We start from the raw sequence: 19963 nt of genomic DNA on the forward strand, positions 1-19963 counted from the left end.
ATTTATTGTTTTATTTTACTTTACAATACTGTATTGGTTTTGCCATACATCAAAATGAATCCACCACAGGTGTACACGTGTTCCCAATCCTGAACCCTCCTCACACCTCCCTCCCCATACCATCTCTTTGGGTCATCCCAGTGCACCAGCCCCAAGCATCCTGTATCCTGCATCAAACATAGACTGGTGATTCGTTTCTTATATGATATTATACATGTTTCAATGCCATTCTCCCAAATCATCCCACCCTCTCCCTCTCCCACAGAGTCCATAAGACTGTTCTATACATCTGTGTCTCTTTTGCTGTCTCGCATACAGGGTTATCGTTACCATCTTTCTAAATTCCATATATATGCATTAGTATACTGTATTGGTGTTTTTCTTTCTGGCTTACTTCACTCTGTATAATCGGCTCCAGTTTCATCCACCTCATTAGAACTGATTCAAAAGTATTCTTTCTAATGCCTGAGTAATACTCCATTGTGTATATGAACCACAGCTTTCTTATCCATTCATCTGCTGATGGACATCTAGGTTGCTTCCATGTCCTGGCTATTATAAACAGTGCTGCAATGAACATTGGGGTACACGTGTCTCTTTCAATTCTGGTTTCCTCAGTGTGTATGCCCAGCAGTGAGATTGCTGGGTCACAAGGCAGTTCTATTTCCAGTTTTTTAAGGAATCTCCACACTGTTCTCCAAAGTGGCTGAACTAGTTTGCATTCTCACCAACAGTGTAAGAGGCTTCCCTTTTCTCCACACCCTCTCCAGCATTTGTTGCTTGTAGACTTTTGGATAGCAGCCTTTCTTACTGGTGTGACATGGTACCTCATTGTGGTTTTGATTTGCATTTCTCTGATAATGAGTGATGTTGAGCATCTTTTCATGTGTTTGTTAGCCATCTGTATGTCTTCTTGGGAGAAATGTCTATTTAGTTCTTTGGCCCTTTTTTTTTAATAGTTTTTTTATTTTTTTAATTTTAAAATCTTTAATTCTTACATGTGTTCATTTTTTGATTGAGTCCTTTATTTTTCTGGAATTGAGCTGCAAGAGTTGCAAAAAGGGTGTATAAACCAGAACCCAAAACAGTAAAGTAAATGGCAAAGGGATCATACTTATCAATAATTACCTTAAACGTAAATGGGTTGAATGCCCCAACCAAAACAAAGACTGGCTGAATGGATACAAAAACAAGACCCCTATATATGTTGTCTACAAGAGACCCACCTCAAAACAAGGAACACATACAGACCAAAAGTGGAGGGCTGGAAAAAGATATTCTAGCAAAGCACTTTTAGAGGCAAGGTGAGGGAACAGTGTAGTTAGTTGTTGCAAACTCCTTGGTGTAGGCTCCTTTGTTCTTGCAGCTGTCCAGGTAGGTCAACCCAAGGTCAGGTCACAAGGTTCCTGTAAACCTCCAACAAGACAAACTATTCTCTGTTCAAGTCAGGTCATGATCAGGCTATTTTGTATTTTTCTAGCTATAGGCAACATTCTTTAGAAAAGGTGCAGAGCCAGCATGACTAAGCACAGGCAACAGAGTATAAAGATTAAAGTAAATGTATGGCAAAAACCACTACAATATTATAAAGTAATTAGCCTCCAATTAAAATAAATAAATTTAAAAAATTAAAGTAAGGTTAAAGTAAAAGGAAAGTATCAGGGTTAAAAGTAAAAGTAAAGTATCAGGGCTTCCCTGATGGCTCAGTTGGTAAAGAATCTGCCTGCAAAGCAGGAGACCCCAGTTCGATTCCTTGGCCAGGAAGATCCACTGCAGAAAGAATAGGCTACTCACTCCAGAATTCTAGGGCTTCCCTTGTGGCTAAGCTGGTAAAGAATCCACCTGCAATGCGGGTAGACCTGGGTTCAATCCCTGGGTTAGGAATATCCCCTGGAGAAAGGAAAGGCTACCCATTCCAGTATTCTGGAGTGGAGAATTACATGGACTGTATAGTCCATGGGGTTGCAAAGAGGAAGACACGATTGAGCAACTCTCACACAAAGTAAAAGGAACAGGTCTAATAAGTAGTCAGATTTGCTCTTCCCTGTTACATTAATAAAATGAAGGAGAAAATCATATGATCTTTTCAATTCATGAAGAAAAAAACATTTAAAAAAATCAACACTATTTCATGATATATATATATATATAAAAAACTCACTAAACTGGGAATAGAAGGAAACTATCTCAACACAATAAAGGCCACATACAAAAAATCCAGAGCTGACATCATACTCAATGGTAAAATCTTTTTCTCTAAAGTGAGCAACCAGAGGGTAGTGACTGCTTGCACCATTTCCTACTCAGCATTGTACTGGAAATTTTAACCACAGCAATTGGCAAGAAAATATATATATGAAAGGGATACAAACTGGAAAGGAAGAGGCAAAATATGTTTGAAGATGTAAATATTTAAAATAAATAAAATGGATAATATTGTGTTAGGACTGATAAGTGAGTCTAACAAGATTGCAGGATACAAAATCAACATGCAAAAAATCATTTGCACTTCTATGTGCTAATAATGAACAATTTGAAAAGGAAATTAAGAAATCAATTCCATTTACAAAGCCATATATAATAATAAAATACTTGGGAGTAAATTTAATGAAGGACGTCAAAGAAATGTACACTGAAACCACAAAAGGATGCTGAAAGAAATAAGACACAAATAGAAAGACATTCCTATTCATGGACTGGAAGAACTAATTTTGTTAAGTGTCAGTACTACCCAAAGTAATCCACAAGTTCAATGCAATCCCTATCAAAATTGTAGAGGCATTTTCTTGGCAGAAAGAGAAAATTCCATCCAAAAATTCATATGGAATTTTGAGTATTCCCAGAGAGACAAAAATATCTTGAAAAATAAAAACAAAGCTCAAAACCTCACACTTCCTGATTTCATTATATATAGAAAGCTACAATAATCAAAACAATGTGGTACTTGTATAGGGAAATACACTAATGGAATAGAATGTCAAGAAATAAACTCTCATGTTGTTGTTCAGTTGCTAAATCATGTCTGACTCTTTGTGACCCCATGGACTGCAGCATGCCAGGTTTCCCTGTCCTTCACTATCTCCTGTAGTTTGCTCAAATTCGTGTCCATTGACTTGGTGATGCTATCTAACCATCTCATCCTCTGCCACCCTCTTCTCCTTTTGCCCTCGATCTTTCCCAGCATCAGGGTCTTTTCCAGTGAGTCACCTCTACATAATGTGGCTAACACATTGGAGCTTCAGCTGCAGCATTAGTCTTTCCAATGAATATTCAGGGTTGATTTCCTTTAGGATTGATTAGTTTGATCTTGCTGTCCAACAGACTCTCAAGAGTCTTCTCCAGCACCACAGTTCAAAAGCATCAATTCTTTGGCGCTCAACCTTTTTCATGATCCAGCTCTCACATCCGTACATGACTACTGGATGCTTTGATTATATGGACCTTTTTCAGCAAAGTGATATTTCTGCTTTTTAATACACTGTCTAGATTTGCCATCGATTTTCTTCCAAAGAACAAGTATCTTTTAATTTCATGACTGCAGTCACCATCTGCAGTGATTTTGGATCTCAAGAAAATAACATCTGCCACTGTTTTTATTTTTTTCCTATCTATTTGCCACAAAGTGATGGGACTGGATGCCATGATCGTATTTTTAATTATTTAATTGGAGGATAATTACTTTACAATATTGTGATGGTTTTTGCCATACATCAACATGAATCAGCCACGGGTGTACATATGTGTTTCTTTTTTTAAATTTTTAATGTTGAGTTTTAAGTCAGCTTTTTCACTCTCCTCTTTCACCCACATCAAGAGGCTCTTTAGTTCCTCTTCACTTTTCTGCCATTAAAATGATATCATCTGCATATGTGAGGTTTTTGTTATTTCTCCCAGCCATCTTGATTCCAGCTCATGATTCATCCAGCCCAGCATTTTGCATGATGTACTCTGCATATAAGTTAAATAAACAAGGTGACAATATATGGCCTTGACGTACTCCTTTCCCAGTTTTGAACCAGTCAGTTGTTCCAGGTTTGGTTCTAATAGTTTCTTGACCTGCATGCAGGTTTCTCAGAAGATAGGTAAGGTAGTCTGATATTCCCATCTCTTTTAGAATTTTCCACAATTTGCTCTGATCCACAGTCAAAGGCTTCAGTGTGATCAATAAAGGAGAAGCAGATTTTTTTTTTCTGGCATTCCCTTGCTTACTCTATGATCCAATGAGGTTGACATTTTGATCTCTGGTTCCTCTGCCCTTTCTAAACCCAGCTTGTACATCTAGAAGTTCTTGGTTCTCAGCTGGGCCAAAGCAGGAACTCTCATACATATGATCAAATGATTCTCAATAGAAGCACTAAGATCATTCAACAGAGAAAGGATGAAAAGATGTCTTTTCAACAAATGGTGTTGGTAAAATTATATCCACATACCAAAGAATCGAATTGGAAATTATAGTGGAAAGTTTCATGATATTTGATATAGCGATTGTTTCTTGTATATGTCATCAGAAGTAGAGACAACAAAAGGAAAAAAATGTATAAATGGATTTCACCGAAATAAAAAACTTGGTCTATAAAAAAACTATTACTGAGAATGAAAAGGCAAAACATGAAATTAGAGAAAATATTTGTGAACCATATATCTGATAAGGGATTCGTACGTAAACACAAAAACAACAAAATGAACCTGATTAAAAATGGGCAAAGAACTTAAACAGACATGACTCTAAAGAAGATAGACAAATGATAATAAGTACATGAAAGGTGTTCAGTGTCACTAATCATGAGGGAAATGCAAATCAAAACCACAATGAGACACCATTTCACACCTGTCAAAAGGACTATTACCAAAAAGACAAGAAGTAATAAATGCTGGCAAGGATGTGGAGAAAGGGAACCCTGGTGCACAGCTGGTGGGAATATAAATTAGTAGAGCCACTGATAAAAACAGTATCATTTCTATCCATAAAAGGTCCTTGGTTTAAAAAAAAAAAGTATGGTTACTCAAAAGATTAAAAGCAAAACTACCATATGATCCAATAATTTCACTTTTAAGTGTATAGCCAAAGGATACTAAATCATTGCCTCAAAGAGGCCTCTGTACTGTCATGTTCACAGCAGCATTATTCATAATAGCCAAGACATGGAGGCAACCTGAGTGTTCTATGTTGTGCTTAGTCGCACAGTCCTGTCTGACTCTTTTGAGACCCCAGGGACTATAGCCCACCATGCTCCTCTGTCCATGGGGATTCTCCAGGCAAGAATACCAGAATGGGTTGCCATGCCCTCCTCCAGGGGATCTTCCCAAACCAGGGATCGAACCCAGGTCTCTCACATTGCAGGCAGACTCTTTTTCCATCTCTGCCAACAGATAAATAGATAAACAAAAATTTTAGATATAGACACATAATAGTATGCAGCCATTAAAAAGAAAGAAATCCTGCCAACTGTGACAACACAGATGGACCTTGAGGGCATTATCCTAAGTGAAATGTCAGAGAGACATATTGAATGATCTCACATACATGTGGAATCTAAAAACATTCAACTCATAGAAATAGTAGAATTGTGGTTGCCTAAGGGATAGGGGAAATTGAGAGAGATTGGTCAAAGTGTACAAACTTTCAATTACAAGATTAATAAGTTCAGGGGATCTAAGGTACAGAATGGTAAATACAGTTAATACTATAGTCTATACTTGAAAGTTTCTATGAGAATAGTTTTATTTTTCTCACCATAACAAATGATGAGTATGGGAGCTGAAAGGAGTTTTAACTAACCTTATTTTCATAGATATTCTACATTATATATGTGTATCAAATCATCACATTGTATACCTTAATTTACATAATTTTATGTCAATTACATCACAAAAAAGCTGAAAAAATAAATTGAAAAATAGAAGTTAAAAAAGTATACTGTAAGACCACAATAGAATTATACTACCAATTGATCATCAAAATGTAGCCAAAAAAGTCTAATATATAAGGAGATTAAACAACACATTTCTAAATAACACATGAGGCAGAGAAGAAGCTTGAAAAGAAATTTTAAATGTTTGTAAGTGAAAATTAAAAATACAAGTTATCAAAATCCAGGAAAAGTAATGCATTGAGAGAAATTATAGTATTAAATTAGAAAAGAAGAAAGAACTAAAGTAAATAATATGATTCCACATTAGGAAACTAGGGAAAAAAAGAGCAAATTAAACCAAAAGGAGGAGGAAAAAAAATAGAGCAGACATTGAATAAAATTGTAAAGATAAAATAAGACAGAAACTCAATAAAGAAAATAACAAAACCCAAAGCTTGTTCTTTGCAAAGATTACTAAAATTGCTAACCCTCTAGCCAAGTTAACTATGTGAAGAAGAGAGAAGATATAAATTATTATTTGGACAATAAAAGGGTAATAAAAGAATATTATGAACAACTCTATGTTCACAGATTTGATAACCTAGATGAAACAGACCAATTTCTTGAAAGACAAAATCAACAAAAATTCACACGAAAAGAAATAGACAATCTGAATGGGCCTATACCTATTAAATCAAGAAATAATAAAACAGAATAGAGAGCCTAGAAATAAACCATAATTAAATAAAGCATAATTATATGTTCAATTAATCTACAAGAAAGGAGACAATGGGGAAAAGACAGTCTCTTCAATAATGGTACTGAAAAAACTAGACTGCTACATGCAAAAGAATGAAACAGGACCACTTCATTACACCATATACAGAAATAAACTAAAAATGGATTAAAGACTTAAATGTAAAACCTGAAACTATAAACCTCCTACAATAAAACAGGCAGTATGCTCTTTGACATTGGTTTTAGCAATATTTTTTGACATGTGTTTTCAGCCAAGGGCAACAAAAGAAAAAGTAAATGAGAATAAAAACTAAAATGCCTATTTTTTTTTGCAGGTACAAAGTTTATTATTAAAGACACAGCACAACAACAAGTGGGAGGGCACAAAGATTAATGCTTTGTTTAGTTAAGATAGAAGCAAGGCAGAGATGCACACCAGGAGAGAAAGGTAAAATGCCTTTTACAGTGAAAAAAACTATCAACAAAGCAAAAAGGCAATCTACTGAATGGGAGAAGACATTTGTAAACAATATAACCAATAAGGGGTTGATATCAAAACTATATAGAAAATTTATACAACTCAATATCAAAATATCAACAACCCTATTAAAAATTGCAGTAGTGATGAATAGACTCTTTTTTGCCCCTGGGAAAGCATAAAAATGGCCAACAGGCACATGAAAATATGCTCAACATCACTAACCATCAGGGAAATGCAAATCAAAACCACAAAAAACACCACACCTCACACCTTTCAGAATGGCTATTACCAAAAAAACAAGAAACAGTTGTTGGCGAGCATGTAGAAAAAAGAGAACACTCATACACTGTTGGTGGGAATGTAAATTGGAACACCAAGTATGGAAAACAGTATGGATAATCCTCAAGAAACTAAAAATAGAACTACTATCTAATCCACAATTCTACTTCTGAGCACTTATTTGAAGAACCAAAACTAATTCAAATAGACTTTGGAAGGACTGATGCTAAAGCGGAAACTCCAATACTTTGGTCACCTCATGCGAAGAGTTGACTCATTGGAAAAGACTCTGATGCTGGGAGGGATTGAGGGCAGGAGGAGAAGGGGACAATAGAGGATGAGATGGCTGGATGGCATCACCGACTCGATGGACATGAGTTTGGGAGAACTCCGGGAGTTGGTGATGGACAGGGAGGCCTGGCGTGCTGCAGTTCATTGGGTCGCAAAGAGTCGGACACGACTGAGCGGCTGAACTGAACTGAACCCCTATATTCATTGCAATACTATTTACAAGAGCCAAGATATGGAAACCATCTAAGTGTCCACTGATCGACAAATAGATAAAGAAAAGGTAGTATATATAAATAATGGAATATTCATCCATAAAAAAGAATGAAATCTTGCCATTTGCAACAATGTGGATGGAGAGAAATGTCAGAGAAAGATGAATATTATATGATTTCACTTATACATTTTGTAATCTATAAAAGAGAACAAATGAACAAAGTAAAACAAACAGACTCATAGGTATGAAGAACACATTGGTGGTTGCCAGAGGGGAGGTGTGTTGGGGGACGGGCAAAAAGATAAAGGGGATCAAAAGATACAAACTTCCAGCTATAAAATAAATAAGTCATGAGAATGTAAAGTACAGTATAGGGAATATAGTTAATGATATTGTAATGACTCTGGTGACAGATGGTAACTAGATCTATCATGGTCATCATTTTATAATTTATAAAAATAGTGAATCACTATTCTTTTTTTAATATAATTTTATTTATTTTAATTGGAGGTTAATTACTTTACAATATTGTGAATCACTATACTTGAAACTCATATAACATTGTATATCAATTATAATTTCTAAAAAAATTAATAATCTTACAAAGCAAATCACTAGTCTTAGATGGGTTCACTGATGGATTCTATTGGACAATAAGGGAAAAACAAAATATACCAATTATCTACAGTTTCTTCCAAAAATTGAAGCAGAGGGAATACTTACTTCATTCTATGAAGGGTTTACTATAGGTGGCACCAGTGGTAAAGAATCTGCCTGCCATGCAGGAGACATGGATTTGATCCCTGAGTCAGGAAGATCCCCTGGAGTAGGAAATGACAACCCATTTCAGTATTCTTTTCTAGAAAATTCTGTGTACAGAGGAGCCTGGCAGTCTATAGACTATGGGGTCGCAAAGAGTTGGACACGGCTAATTGTGCACACACACACACACACACACACACACACACACACAATGAGGCCAGCATTATACTAATACCAAATCTAGACAAAAAAGCTTCATAGGAAAACTACAAATCAATATCTATCATGAACATAGCTGTAAAACCCCTCAACAAAATATTAGCAAATTAAATCAAACAATGTTTAAAAAGAATAAAACATGTGAAATGACCACAAGTTTGGTTCAACATTTGAAAATCAATTAATGTAATTCATCATAGCAACACACTGATAAATAAAAATCACATCATCATATCAATAGATGCAGAAAAAAACATTTGTGATATCAAACACTCATTTATGATTAAAAAAAAAAAAACATTGAAATGGTAAGAACCTAATGGTAAGAACCTCAAAGCATTTCTATGAAGGAATCAATATCAATAGATATTGATAGATAGATATCAATACCATAGATATTGATTAGCAAGAAGGCAAGGATGTCTCTTACTACTTTTCTACATCATACTGGAAGTCCTAGCTAAGAAAAGAAAATAAAAGTTATAAAGATTCAGAAGGGAGATATAAAACTGTCTATGTACTAGATGACATTATTGCATATAGAAAATCCAAAATAATGGATGAAACAACTCCGGGAACTAATAAGCAATTATAGCAAGCTTTCAGGACACAAGGTTAATCTACAAAAGCCAACCATTTTCCTATATATCAGCAATGAATAAGAAGAATTTAGAAATTCAAAACACAATACCATTTACATTAGCACCAAAAAATACATAGAGACAGGTTTATCAAAACATATACAAGATCTACTTGAGTAAAACTACAAAACCCTGATGTATGAAATCGAAGAAGGAAATAAATGGAGAGAAAGTGCTTGTTAATGGATAGAAGACAAAATGTCAAGTTTTCAGTTCTATCCAACTTGATCTATAGATTCAATGCAATCTCAATCAAAATCTCATGAAGTTATTTTGTGAATATCAACAAACTGATTATAAAGTTATTATAAAGTTCATATAGAGGAGCGAAAGATCCATAATAACTGACACAATATTGAAAGAGAAGAACAATGGAGGGCTGACACTATTCAACTTCAAGACTTACTATAAAGCTATAGTAACCAAGAAAGTGTATTATTGGCAAATAATAGACAAATAGATTAATGGAAAGCTTAGAAGTATATCCACGTAAATATAATCAACTGATCTTTGACAAAGTAGTAAAGGCAATACTATGGAGCAAAGATAGTCTTTTCAACAAATGGTGCTGAAACAACTGGATATCCACATGTAAAATAAATAAATAAATCTAGATAAAGACCTCACACTTTGACAAAAATTAACTAAAGATGGATCACAGACCTATGTGTAAAATGGAAAACTATAAAATTCCTGGAAGATAACCTAGAAGAAAACCTCGATGACCTTGGGTATGGCAATGACTTTTTAGGTACAACACCAAAGGCAGGATCCATGAAAAAAATTATTGATAAGCTAACTTAATTTTTTTAAGTCTGATAGGCGAAAGACACTGGTAAAAGAATGAGAAGCCAAAGACTTGGAGAAAATTTTTACAAAAGAGACATCTGTACAACAGAAAGTAATACAACACTGTAAAGCAACTATACTCAAATAAAAATTTTAAGAGATACCTATGATAAAAGACTTACATAGAAATTACAAAAATAACTCTTAAAAGTCAACAATAAGAAAACAAACAACCTAATTAAAAAATGTGACAAACATCATAACAGACACCTCACCTCACCAAAGAAGGTATAAAAATGGCAAATATGCATATAAAAAATGCTTATATCTTATTCATCAGGGAAATGCAAAATTAAACAATAAGATACTACTGCACACCTATTAGAATGGCCAAAACCCTGAATATTGACAACACCAAATGCTGAGAAGTATCTGGAATAATAGGAACTCTTGTTCACTGCTAGTGGGAATGCAAAATGGTACAGACACTTTGGAAGTTTCTTACAAAGCTAAATATAATTTTACCATACAATTATATCAATCAAACTCTGAGTTTACCCAAAGGAATTGATAATTTATATTCCCTCAGATGGGGTTCCCTGGTTGCTCAGACAGTAAAGTATCCATCTGCAATGCAGGAGACATGGGTTCAATCCCTGGGTCAGGAAGATCCTCTGGAGAAGGGAGTGGCTCCCCACTCCAGTATTCTTGCCTGGAGAATTCCATGGACAGAGGAGCCTGGTGGGCTACAGTCTGGGTCACAAAGAGTCTGACACAAGTGAGTGACTAACACTTTTCAGTACTTTTATTTTGTACAAAACCTGCATAGAGATGTTTCTAGCAGCTTTATTTATAATCTCCCAAACTTAAAAGTCACCAAAATATTCTTCAATAGCTGAACTTACAAATAAACTTTGGAAGATGCAGACATTGGAAAATTCTTCAGCACTGAAAAGAAATGAGATGTTAAGTAATATAAAGACATACAGGAACTGTAAAAACAAAAACAAAACCACAGAACCCTCAATTAAATAGAGTTGGGAGACTAGAAGGAGGAGCTCTCATGCCCTGTGAGGATAGCAGAGCCCAACGGAAAGAAAAGAAGGACTCTTTCCTGGCAAAAACTCTGACAAAGAAAAGTCATGAATTCTGTTTACTATAGCTCTCCCAACTTTCTTTTCCTCTCTATAAAAGTGTTCTCCTTCCTTGGAGGACTTCCACATAACTCTCCATGGTTACTGACTCCAAATTGCAATTCTCTGCTGATATTGAATAAGCTCATTTTTGCTTGAGAGATATCTGACAGTCTACTTGTTTTAGGTCAACAGAATCTTAAATGAACATTACTAAGTGCAAGAAGCCAATCTGAAAATGCTGCATTCTAAAAAAGGCAAAACTATGGAGACAATAAAAATATCAGTGTTCCTGAGCTTGGGTAGGGGTAGGATGAATAGGTGGAGCACAGGATTTTTGAGGCAATGAGAATACTCTGAATGATACTATAATGATGGTTACATATCATTAGATATCAATATTTGACCAAATCCATAGAACATACAACACAGAGGATGAACTCTCATGCAAACTATGAACTTAGGCTCATTATGATGTGTCAATGTAAGGTCATCAGTTGTTATAAATAGCCCACTCTGGTAGGGAATGTTGATAATGGGGAAGACTATTTGTGCATAGGGACAGAATATTGGGGAAATCTATGTACCATCCTCTCGATTTTGCTGTGAACATAAGACTTCTCAAAATATAAAGTTTTTTTTTTTTAAGTGAGTAAGATGGTAAATAAATATCAATTTTAAAATGATTGATTAGTTTTAAAAGGAAATGCTACAAACAACTTCACACTTATAATCACGACAATTTAGAGAAAATTCACCTTCAAAATCCACCAACTACCAAAACTTTAATAAAATTAAATAACTGATATGAATAGTTCTGTATCCATTAAAGAAGTGCAATTCATTATGTAAAAACTCCCCTCTCCAAAAAATCTCTGGGTCCAGATGGTTTCACTGGAGAATTCTACCAAACATTTAAGGAATTAACACCAATCTTATGAATTTACACAATTTCTTCCAGAAATGGAAGAAAAGAGATTTCTAAACTCATTTTATGAGGTCAGTGTTACCCTGATACCAAAATCAAAGAGAGAAAGAAAAAAGAAATCTACAAACCATTATTTTTCATCAACCTAAACATAAAATCCCTTACCAAAATATTGGCAAACGTAACCCTGTGCATGCTAAGTTGCTTCAGTTGTGTCCAGCTCTTTGCAACCCTATGAACTGTAGCCCACCAGGCTCCTCTGTCCATGGGATTCTCCAGACAAGAATACTGGAGTGGGTCGCCATGCCCTCCTCCAGGAACCTAAGCCCATGAGGCACTAAAAATTATTCACCATTTCCAAGTGGAATTTATTTCAAGGATGAAAGTGATTCAGCATTTCAAAATCAATGATGTTAATCCACCATATGAACAGGTTAAAGAAGAAAACTTACATGGCCACATCAATTGATGTAGAAAAAGTATTTAACAAAATCCAAAGTACATTCCTGATGTAAACACTCAGTAAGCTATAGGCTTCCCTGGTGGCTCAGAGGTTAAAGCATCTGCCTCCAATGCGAGAGACCTGGGTTCTATCCCTGGGTCACGAAGATCCCCTGGAGAAGGAAATGGTAACCCACTCCAGTATTCTTGCCTGGAATCCTATGGACGGAGAAGCCTGGTAGGCTATAGTTCATGGGGTCACAAAGAGTCGGACATGACTGAGCAACTTCAAAAAAAAAAAAAATTCTATGAATAGAAGGGAAGTTCCTAAACCTAGACTAAGGGCATCTATTTAATAAACCAATAAAATATTGTAAAGTAATTAGCCTCCAATTAAAATAAATACATTTAAATTAAAAAATAAAATAAAAATAAAAAACCTATAGTTAACATCATACCTAGTGATGAAAGACTAAATGTTTCCCCACAAGACTGGGAAAAAGCAAAGATGTCCACTCTCACCACTCTTAATCAATATAATTCTGGAAGTTCTAATCACTACTATAAAACAAGAAGAGGAAATAAGGCACACAGATTGGAAAGGAAGAAATAAAGTTGTCCCTATTTGCAGATGAGATGATTGACTACATAGAAAATCCAAAGGAATATACAAAAAGCAAAAACACTGCAACTAGTAAATTCAGCACTGTGGCAAGATATAAAATCAAAACACACACACACACACACACATCATATTTCTACATGAATACATAGAAACCAAAATCAAAACCCAATGTAGTTTACAATGTATCCAAAGAAATTCAAATACTTAGATATACACTTAATAAAATATGTACATGATACATATGCTAAAAACTACAAAATGTGATGAAAGAAATTAAGGACTTAAATAACTGTAAAAACATACCATGTGTAGAAAAGACAAATATCATAAAATATCACTTATATGTGAATCTAAAGAAAGGATACAAAGGAACTTATCTACAAAACAGTTACTGATGTAGAAAACTAGTGTATGGTTACCAGGGAGGAAGGAGGGATGGGGATAAATTGGGAGAATGGGATTGACAAATACACAATACTATATATAAAAATAAATAACAATAAGGACCTACTCTGTAGCACAGGGAAGTCTACCCAATACTCTGTAATGGCCTATATGGGAAAAGAATCTAAAAAAGAGTGGATATATGTATAAGTATAACTGATTCACTTTGCTATACACCTGAAACTACCACAACAGTGTAAGTCAACTATACTCCAATAAGTAAAAAAAAAAAAAAAAATACCATGGGTTCAACACAGTAAAGCAGTCAATTCTCCTGAAATTATTATATAGACTTAACACAGTTTCTACCAAAGTCTCAGCAATTTTTTGTAGACAAAGGCAAGCTAATTCTAAATGGTATTGATAATGAAAAGCTACAGGTCCTAGTATAGCTAAAACAATCCTGACATGGAAGAGTAAATGGGAGTAATCACTTTAGGGTTAGGGTTAGGGCAATCACTTTACTCATAAATCCTATGATATAACTGGAGTGATAAAGACCTGTGCACAGATGTTCATAGAATGTTTTTCCTTAATAGCCAAATAACTACATGCAATCTAGATATCTTTCATTGGGTCAATAGTTAAACAAATCATGGTACATACATACCACAGAAACAAATGATCCAGGAAACAACTTGGATGAGTCCCATGGGCATGCTGGGTGGAAAAAAAGCTACTTGCAAAGGGTATGGTTTCATTTATATAATTTCAAAATGTCAAAATTATAGAAATGGAAAAGAGATTAGAGATTGCTGGGTTAAGGACCAAGGAGAGAGAGTGGGAAAGAAATAGATACAGCTTTAAAAAGGAAATCTGAGGTATCCTTATTGTGCTAGAACTATTCTGTATACTGTCTGTATATTCTGTATATTGGGGTGGTATACACCAGAACCTACTATGTGATAAACTGTACAGAAGTAAACAAACACTGAGACACACATGACTACAGGTAAACTTGGGAAATCTGAATAAGATAGGTGAATCAATGTCAACATTCTACATAAGACACTGCATTGTCTTACAAAATTCTACCATTGGAGGAAATAGTAAAGTCTATAGGGGATCTCTGTATGTTAATATGCAATTATCTCCAAAATTTTCTATTAAAAAAATCCTACTATTTTTTTCCAAGAATAATACTGAATCATAAATAACTTGTTTGTTGGCTACTAATCAGGTTTGCATGAAACCTCAGGTAATAAACAGCTACAGGCCACTGCCTCAAACCAAGCTGAAGGAGATAGGCTTTTTGATGTTTCCAATGGTCAGTCATTGATCACACTGGGACACACTTGACACTTTCCTAAGGAGTTATCTGACCTCCAGTGAACTCCCTGATGCTGTTAATGTGTAAACAGGCTGCACTACCACTTCATGAATTGGCAGACAAGACTTGGGAAGGGATTGGATAGATTTGAAATAAATGAAAAGGACATCTTTTTTGGGTGTTAGTTCTAAAAGGTCTTTTAGGTCTTCATAGAACCGTTCAACTTCAGCTTCTTCACAGTTACTGGTTGGGGAATAGACTTGGATTACTGTGATATTGAATGGTTTGCCTTAGAAACAAACAGAGATCATTCTGTCATTTTTGAGATTGCATCCAAGTACTGCATTTCGGGCTCTCTTGTTGACCATGATGGTTACTACATTTCTTCTAAGGGATTCCTGCCTGCAGTAGTAGATATAATGGTCATCTGAGTTAAATTCACCCATTCCAGTCCATTTTAGTTCGCTGATTCCTAGAATGCCAACGTTCACTCTTGCCATCTCCTGTTTGACCACTTCCACTTTACCTTGATCCAGGGACCTGAATAGGACCAGGTTCCTATTCAATATTGCTCTTTACAGCACCGGACCTTGCTTATATCACCAGTCACATCCACAGCTGGGTACTGTTTTTGCTTTGGCTCCATCCCTTCATTCTTTCTGGAGTTATTTCTCCACTGATCTCCAGTAGCATATTGGGCACCTACTGACCTGGGGAGTTCCTCTTTCAATATCCTATCATTTTGCCTTTCCATACTGTTCATGGGATTCTCAGGGCAAAAATACTGAAGTGGTTTCCCATTCCCTTCTCCAGTGGACCACATTCTGTCAGTAGACTGGAATGAAAAAGTAGGAAGTCAAGAAACACCTGGAGTAACAGGCAAATTTGGCGTTGGAATATGCAATGAAGCAGGGCAAAGGTTAATAGAGTTTTGCCAAGAGAACACATTGGTCATAGCAAACACCCTATTCCAACAACACAAGAGAAAACACTACACATGGACATCACCAGATGGTCAACACCAAAATCAGACTGTTTATATTCTTTGCAGCCGAAGATGGAGACGCTCTATACAGTGAGTAAAAACAAGACCAGGAGCTGACTGTGGCTCAGATCATGAGCTCCTTATTGCCAAATTCAGATCTAAATTGAAGAGAGTAGGGAAAACCACTAGACCATTCAGGTATGACATAAATCAAATCCCTTATGATTATACAGTGGAAGTGAGAAATAGATTTAAGGGACTAGATCTGATAGATAGAGTGCCTGATGAACTATGGACTGAGATTCGTGATGTTCAGGAGACAGGGATCAAGACCATCCCCATGGAAAAGAAATGCAAAAAAGCAAAATGGTTGTCTGGGGAGGCCTTACAAATAACTGTGAGAAGAGAAGTGAAAAGCAAAGGAGAAAAGGAAAGATATAAACATCTGAATGCAGACTTCCAAAGAATAGCAAGAAGAGATAAGAAAGTCTTCCTCAGCGGTCAATGCAAAGAAATAGAGGAAAACAGCAGGGTGGGAAAGACTAGAGATCTCTTCAAGAAAATTAGAGATACCAAGGGAACATTTCATGCAAAGATGGGCTCGATAAAGGACAGAAATGGTATGGACCTAACAGAAGCAGAAGATATTAAGAAGAGATGGCAAGAATACACAGAAGTACTGTACAAAAAAGATCTTCACAACCCAGATAATCACGATGATGTGAACACTCACACTCACCAAGAGCCAGACATCCTGGAATGAGAAGTCAAGTGGGCCTTAGAAAGCATCACTACGAACAAAGCTAGTGGTGGTGATGGCATTCCAGTTGAGCTATTTCAAATCCTGGAAGATCATGCTGTGAAAGTGCTTCACTCAATATGCCAGCAAATTTGGAAAACTCAGCAGTGGCCACAGGACTGGAAAAGGTCAGTTTTCATTCCAATCCCAAAGAAAGGCAATGCCAAAGAATGCTCAAACTACGGCACAATTGCACTCATCTCACATGCTAGTAAAGTAATGCTTAAAATTCTCCAAGCCGGGCTTCAGCAATACGTGAACCATGAACTTCCAGATGTTCAAGCTGGTTTTAGAAAAGGCAGAGGAACCAGAGATCAAATTGCCAACATCTGCTGGATCATTGAAAAAGCAAGAGAGTTCCAGAAAAACATCTATTTGTGTTTTGTTGACTATGCCAAAGGCTTTGACTGTGTGGATGACAGTCAACTGTGGAATATTCTGAAAGAGATGGGAATACCAGACCACTTGACCTGCCTCTTGAGAAACCTATATGCAGGTCAGGAAGCAACAGTTAGAACTGGACATGGAACAACAGACTGGTTCCAAATAGGAAAAGGAGTACATCAAGGCTGTATCTAGTCACCCTGCTTATTTAACTTATATGCAGAGTACATCATGAGAAATGCTGGGCTGAAAGAAGCACAAGCTGGAATCAAGATTTCTGGGAGAAATATCAATAACCTCAGATATGCAAATGCCACCACCCTTATGGCAGAAAGTGAAGAGGAACTAAAAAGCCTCTTGTTGAAAGTGAAAGTGGAGAGTGAAAAAGTTGGCCTAAAGCTCAACATTCAGAAAACGAAGATCATGGCATCCGGTCCCATCACTTCATGGGAAATAGATGGGGAAACAGTGGAAACAGTGTCAGACTTTATTTCTGAGTGCTCCAAAATCACTGCAGATGGTGATTGCAGCCATGAAATTAAAAGATTCTTACTCCTTGGAAGAAAAGTTATGACCAACCTAGATAGCATATTGAAAAGCAGAGACATTACTTTGCCAACAAAGGTCCATCTAGTCAAGGCTATGGTTTTTCCAGTAGTCATGTATGGATGTGAGATCTGGACTGTGAAGAAAGCTGAGTGCCAAAGAATTGATGCTTTTGAACTGTGGTGTTGGAGAAGACTCTAGAGAGTCCCTTGGACTGCAAGGAGATCCAACCAGTCCATTCTGAACAAGATCAGCCCTGGGTGTTCTTTGGAAGGAATGATGCTAAAGCTGAAACTCCAGTACTTTGGCCACCTCATGCGAAGAGTTGACTCATTGGAAAAGACTTTGATGCTGGGAGGGATTGGGGGCAGGAGGAAAAGGGGAAGACAGAGGATGACATGGCTAGATGACATCACCAACTCAATCGACGTGAGTTTGAGTGAACTCCGGGAGATGGTGATGGACAGGGAGGCCTGGCGTGCTGCGAGTCATGGGGTCACAAAGAGTGGGACATGACTGAGTGACTGAGCTGAACTGAACTGATCTGAAATAAGCAGTTGATGAAACTGAGCTGTTTCCACTGAGATAAGATAATGGGGTGATATCTGGGATCAGATCCCCAGAGGGCTGTTTTGGGACAAACAAAGTGACTGTGTTGTCTGAGGTTCTAATGGTAAGTGAAGATTGGATCAACAGTTGACGTCAGGATTGCTTTATAGATGCAGATAGAGGCTTGGCAGAAAGAAGGACCAACTGAACTGTCCAATAATGAGATGTACTACTTTGGGATGTAGAGTGTCCTATTTTTGGAATCATTTAAGTAGAAGTCATTGAACATCTCAGAAACGTGGACATTCCTTTCAATATGCAGATTCTAATACCAAAGTAATCATGTAAAAGACAGCTGCTGGTATTTAATTGCAACACATCTCTCGTTCCCTCACTGACTTTTCTTTTTTTCCTGACTGCAACCTTCTCTTCTGTGATAATTGGAAGGGAAAAAAAGTACTTTGAGGTCTTGGGATCAATGTTCTATATAGACTGTAATCTCTTCAGGAAAAATCAAGTTTTATTGTTTTTTGTGGCATGTAGGGACACAGAACCCTGCATTTACCCCTTGGACTAATCTGAGAGATTGATATGGACACAAGATAACCATTGTTGCATTATGAAAAATACCAATTGTTTTCATGTCTGTTTTTCCTAATAAACTGTGAACTCTTTCAAGGATATTTTACAGTTTTTGTTTTTTTTTTTTTAAATTCTTCCTACATCTAGAACGCTACACATAGTGGCTTCTTAATAGTTTCTCCATAAAATGTTTCTCAGGCATGATCAAATGGTTTGTGGTGTAGTTTGTATAACAAATGCTAGGCTGGCATTTCTTCCTAGGAGGAAGAAGGTGCTCACTTCCACTTGCTTTTTTGGGTGACATCTAAGGTAGATAATGTGACTATTTCTAAAGATATCTCTCTACCATTTCCTTCATTTAATGGCAACCAGAGAGCTAAAACACTTTACAGATCTGAGCTTTTGACAGAGTTCCTAGTGCTGGACACATGAATCTAGTTTGATGTATTAGGTGTGAAAAGGGTGGGAAGGCTGTGGATATTTTCTTTAAGCTGAGTCTGGTGGGTTGGTGGATGGGGGAGGCATTTATAAATGATCGGAGCCAACTTAATGACTTAGTACACATAGGGCCTTCTAAACTTTGGAAAACCTTGTTCATATATGTTCCAGTATGGCATTTTCTGCTTCCCACCATCCTCCTCACTCTTGGGAGTAGGGGTATTTGGGTGAGGGAAGTAGAGGGCAATGTGTTGTTGGTTGTTCAAAAAAGGAAATAGGAAATCCAAAGAGGCTAAGTTAGGAAGAGGAAAAAGAAGAGGCCTGGGACCAGAGGAAGGTGTGCTAAGGAAGACTGGGCCTTCTCTGGACCCTTGGTAAAAGGATAGGAACACCCACAGCCAGGAGTCTGGCCTTGTAGCCTATTTTAATGGTGGGGAGGGGTACCCTGGGACACACTAGGAGCCTAAGTCTCAGCACAGCCAGACACCTGTCAGTCAGTCCTTCCAAGACTTCCCCATGGATGGCCCTGTTCTCAAAGGGATCTCTCCCAGAATGGCATTAGTAAGATAACAC

General features: G+C 36.6%; 1 long non-coding RNA gene across 1 annotated transcript in view; it reads right to left on the bottom strand.

Annotated features, from left to right (window-relative positions):
- Nucleotides 1-8618: 8618 nt before the first annotated feature.
- Nucleotides 8619-19963, bottom strand: part of LOC128069772 (uncharacterized) — a 44170-nt gene continuing 32825 nt past the window's right edge. Inside the window, exon 3 of the long non-coding RNA XR_008201574.1 lies at nucleotides 8619-8676. This is a non-coding gene — a long non-coding RNA (uncharacterized LOC128069772). The remainder of the gene's footprint in view (nucleotides 8677-19963) is intronic.

This window comes from Budorcas taxicolor, chromosome X (genome assembly GCF_023091745.1).
Source record: "Budorcas taxicolor isolate Tak-1 chromosome X, Takin1.1, whole genome shotgun sequence".
NCBI lineage: Eukaryota > Metazoa > Chordata > Mammalia > Artiodactyla > Bovidae > Budorcas > Budorcas taxicolor.